The following is a 5,000-nucleotide window of genomic DNA, read 5'->3' as shown; positions in this document are numbered from 1 at the left end:
ACGGCCGTCATGCGGCCCAAGGCCAACCGCCTAGCCACGAGGGGCACCGTCGTGCATTTTTCTTGCCGTGGGTGTGGCGTCGTGCCCATGCCTTAGCCAACGCAAGGCAACGGCCGTCGTGTGGCCTAAGGTCAACCGCCTAGCCATGAGGGGCACCGTCGTGCGTTTTTCTTGCCGTCGGTGAGCCATCGTGCCGATGCCTTAACCAACGCAAGCCAACGGCCATCGTGCGGCCTAAGGCCAACCGCCTAGCCATGAGGGGCACCGTAGTGCATTTTCCTTGCCGTCGGTGTGGCCGTCGTGCCCACGCCTTGGCCAACGCAGGGCAACGGCCGTCGTGCGGCCTATTGCCCACCTCCTAGCCGTGAGGGGCACCGTCGTGCATTTTCCCAGCATGGCTACAGAGGTTTACCCGTGGCCTTGGGAGCAAAACCCCACGGCAGTTGTGCTTTTTTCTTGCCGTCGGTGAGGCCGTCGTGCCCATGCCTTAGCCAATGCAAGGCAACGGCCGTCGTCCGTCCTAAGGCCCACCGCCAAGCCGTGAGGGGCACCGTCGTGCATTTTTCTTGTCGTCGGTGTGGCCGTCGTGCCCACGCCTTAGCCAACGCCGGGCAACGGCCGTCATGCGGCCTAAGGCCGCCATGAGGGGCACCGTCGTGCGTTTTTCCAGCATGGCTACAGAGGTTTACCCGTTGCCTTGGGAACAAAACCCCACGGCAGTCGTGCGTTTTCCTTGCCATCGGTGAGGCCGTCGTGCCCATGCTTAAGCCAATGCAGGGCAACGGCCGTCGTGCGGCCTAAGGCCCACCGCCTAGCCATGAGGGGCACCGTCGTGCGTTTTATTTGCCGTCGGTGTGGCATCGTGCCCATGCCTTAGCCAACGCTAGGCAACGGCCGTCGTGCGGCCTAAGGCCAAACGCCTAGCATCGTGCCCGTGCTTTAGCCAACGCAGGGCAATGGCCATCGTGCGGCCTAAGGGCAACCGCCTAGCCACGAGGGGCACCGTCGTGTGTTTTTCTTGCCATCGGTGTGGAATCGTGCCCATGCCTTAGCCAACGCAAGGCAACGGCCGTCATGCGGCCTATGGCCGACCGCCTGGCCATGAGGGGCACCGTCGTGCGTTTTTCTTGCCGTCGGTGTGGCCGCCGTGCCCATGCCTTAGCCAACGCAGGGCAACGGCCGTCGTGCGGCCTAAGGCCCACCGCCTAGCCATGAGGGGCACCGTCGTGCGTTTTATTTGCCGTCGGTGTGGCATCGTGCCCATGCCTTAGCCAACGCTAGGCAACGGCCGTCGTGCGGCCTAAGGCCAAACGCCTAGCATCGTGCCCGTGCTTTAGCCAACGCAGGGCAATGGCCATCGTGCGGCCTAAGGGCAACCGCCTAGCCATGAGGGGCACCGTCGGCCGTTCTTCTTGCCGTCGGTGTGGCCATCGTGCCTATGCCTTAGCCAACGCAGGGCAACGGCCGTCGTGCGGCCTAAGGCCCACCGCTTAGCCATGAGGGGCACCGTCGTGCGTTTATCTTGCCGTCGGTGTGGCATTGTGCCCTTGCCTTAGCCAACGCAAGGCAACGGCCGTCGTGTGGCCTAAGGCCTACCGCCTAGCCATGAGGGGCACCGTCGGGCGTTTTTCTTGCCGTCGGTGTGGCATCATGCCCTTGCCTTAGCCAACGCAAGGCAATGGCCGTCGTGTGGCCTAAGGCCTACCACCTAGCCATGAGGGGCACTGTCGTGCGTTTTTCTTGCCGTTGCCTTAGCCAACGCAAGGCAACGGTCGTCGTGTGGCCTAAGGCGCACCGCTTAGCCATGAGGGGCACCGTCGTGCATTTTTCTTGCTGTGGATGTGGCGTCGTGCCCATGCCTTAGCCAACGCAAGCCAACGGCCGTCGTGCGGCCTAAGGCCTATCGCCTTGCCATGATGGGCACCGTCGTGCGTTTTTCACGTCGTCGGTGTAGTGTCGTGCCAATGCTCCGTCATGCGGCCTAAGGCTCACCGCCTAGCCTTGTTTTCGCTTATTTTTATCTTTTTAAGCATACATGTTGAGTCTCGTTAATGTCCACCGCCGTATGTCTTTGAAATTCATAAATTGCTTTTTTTTTTAATTAAACTATATTTTTGTATTTTTTATTATTTTTTATTATTTTTTTGTTTTTATTTTTGTTCAATTCAATCTTGGAAATTTTTTATTTTTTTTTATTTTTTTTGTTTTTATTTTTGTTCAATTCAATCTTGGAAAATTTTTATTATTTTTTATTGTTTTTATTGTTTTTATTTTTGTTCAATTCAATCTTGGAAATTTGTTTTATATTTGTTTCAAGCACCCATGTGTAGGTGTGTTAAATACACACTAAATTGCCATCTATTGGTGGCTATATTTGTGAGACGAAAAGGGTGTGGGTCTACTAACGGTTTGAGTTTTTTAGTTTCAAGACTATCAGGGAGAGTTGAGATGCTTGACCTGTCAAGGCCATAGGAAGGCCGTCGGTACTAGAAACACGTTAGACATCATCGTTGGGCATGTAAGGGCACTTAAATTCTTTCTTTGCCTCAAAATTTCAAGAGTCGGTCGGTTGAGCGGGCGTCGTGCACGGCGGTCGTTCGTTTACGTCATTTTTGTGTGTGCTGCGTGCCTTACGTTGCATGATCTTGGCATCCAAGCTGGCATCGGTGACCGATTGGGGTTGTCGATGCACGGCGTGGGTGCTCAGACGGTGCAGTTCGTGACGGCGCGTGGGTAGCGGTGGGCATGTTTGGGCTGGTCGGATCCCCGCTGGTGCGGTGACGTCTTCCTTCACATTCCCCTTCAATCGTTGGCGCAAGAGCAGCATCGTTAGCCTTGGCCGCCCACGGGTTTCCTGTGTTGCATACCTATTAGAAGCCTTGGCCAACGCAGGGCAACGGCCGTCGTGCGGCCTAAGGCCCACCGCCTAGCCGTGAGGGGCACCGTCGTGCGTTTTTCCAGCATGGCTCCAGAGGTTTACCCGTGGCCTTGGGAACAAAACCCCACGGCAGTCGTGCGTTTTTCTTGCCGTCGGTGCGGCCGTCGTGCCCATGCCTTAGCCAATGCAAGGCAACGGCCGTCGTGCGGCCTAAGGTCCACCGCCTAGCCATGAGTGGCACCGTCGTGCGTTTTCCTTGCCATCGGTGTGGCGTCGTGCCCATGCCTTAGCCAATGCAAGCAACGGCCGTCGTGCGGCCTAAGGCCCACCGCCTAGCCACGAGGGGCACCGTCGTGTGTTTGTCTTGCCATCGGTGTGGCATCGTGGCCATGCCTTTGCCAACACAAGGCAACGGCCGTCATGCGGCCCAAGGCCAACCGCCTAGCCACGAGGGGCACCGTCGTGCATTTTTCTTGCCGTGGGTGTGGCGTCGTGCCCATGCCTTAGCCAACGCAAGGCAACGGCCGTCGTGTGGCCTAAGGTCAACCGCCTAGCCATGAGGGGCACCGTCGTGCGTTTTTCTTGCCGTCGGTGAGCCATCGTGCCGATGCCTTAACCAACGCAAGCCAACGGCCATCGTGCGGCCTAAGGCCAACCGCCTAGCCATGAGGGGCACCGTAGTGCATTTTCCTTGCCGTCGGTGTGGCCGTCGTGCCCACGCCTTGGCCAACGCAGGGCAACGGCCGTCGTGCGGCCTATTGCCCACCTCCTAGCCGTGAGGGGCACCGTCGTGCATTTTCCCAGCATGGCTACAGAGGTTTACCCGTGGCCTTGGGAGCAAAACCCCACGGCAGTTGTGCTTTTTTCTTGCCGTCGGTGAGGCCGTCGTGCCCATGCCTTAGCCAATGCAAGGCAACGGCCGTCGTCCGTCCTAAGGCCCACCGCCAAGCCGTGAGGGGCACCGTCGTGCATTTTTCTTGTCGTCGGTGTGGCCGTCGTGCCCACGCCTTAGCCAACGCCGGGCAACGGCCGTCATGCGGCCTAAGGCCGCCATGAGGGGCACCGTCGTGCGTTTTTCCAGCATGGCTACAGAGGTTTACCCGTTGCCTTGGGAACAAAACCCCACGGCAGTCGTGCGTTTTCCTTGCCATCGGTGAGGCCGTCGTGCCCATGCTTAAGCCAATGCAGGGCAACGGCCGTCGTGCGGCCTAAGGCCCACCGCCTAGCCATGAGGGGCACCGTCGTGCGTTTTATTTGCCGTCGGTGTGGCATCGTGCCCATGCCTTAGCCAACGCTAGGCAACGGCCGTCGTGCGGCCTAAGGCCAAACGCCTAGCATCGTGCCCGTGCTTTAGCCAACGCAGGGCAATGGCCATCGTGCGGCCTAAGGGCAACCGCCTAGCCACGAGGGGCACCGTCGTGTGTTTTTCTTGCCATCGGTGTGGAATCGTGCCCATGCCTTAGCCAACGCAAGGCAACGGCCGTCATGCGGCCTATGGCCGACCGCCTGGCCATGAGGGGCACCGTCGTGCGTTTTTCTTGCCGTCGGTGTGGCCGCCGTGCCCATGCCTTAGCCAACGCAGGGCAACGGCCGTCGTGCGGCCTAAGGCCCACCGCCTAGCCATGAGGGGCACCGTCGTGCGTTTTATTTGCCGTCGGTGTGGCATCGTGCCCATGCCTTAGCCAACGCTAGGCAACGGCCGTCGTGCGGCCTAAGGCCAAACGCCTAGCATCGTGCCCGTGCTTTAGCCAACGCAGGGCAATGGCCATCGTGCGGCCTAAGGGCAACCGCCTAGCCATGAGGGGCACCGTCGGCCGTTCTTCTTGCCGTCGGTGTGGCCATCGTGCCTATGCCTTAGCCAACGCAGGGCAACGGCCGTCGTGCGGCCTAAGGCCCACCGCTTAGCCATGAGGGGCACCGTCGTGCGTTTATCTTGCCGTCGGTGTGGCATTGTGCCCTTGCCTTAGCCAACGCAAGGCAACGGCCGTCGTGTGGCCTAAGGCCTACCGCCTAGCCATGAGGGGCACCGTCGGGCGTTTTTCTTGCCGTCGGTGTGGCATCATGCCCTTGCCTTAGCCAACGCAAGGCAATGGCCGTCGTGTGGCCTAAGGCCTACCACCTA

This window comes from Coffea arabica, unplaced genomic scaffold, assembly GCF_036785885.1.
Source record: "Coffea arabica cultivar ET-39 unplaced genomic scaffold, Coffea Arabica ET-39 HiFi ptg000200l, whole genome shotgun sequence".
Classification (NCBI taxonomy): Eukaryota; Viridiplantae; Streptophyta; class Magnoliopsida; order Gentianales; family Rubiaceae; genus Coffea; species Coffea arabica.
This window is presented reverse-complemented; position numbering follows the sequence as displayed.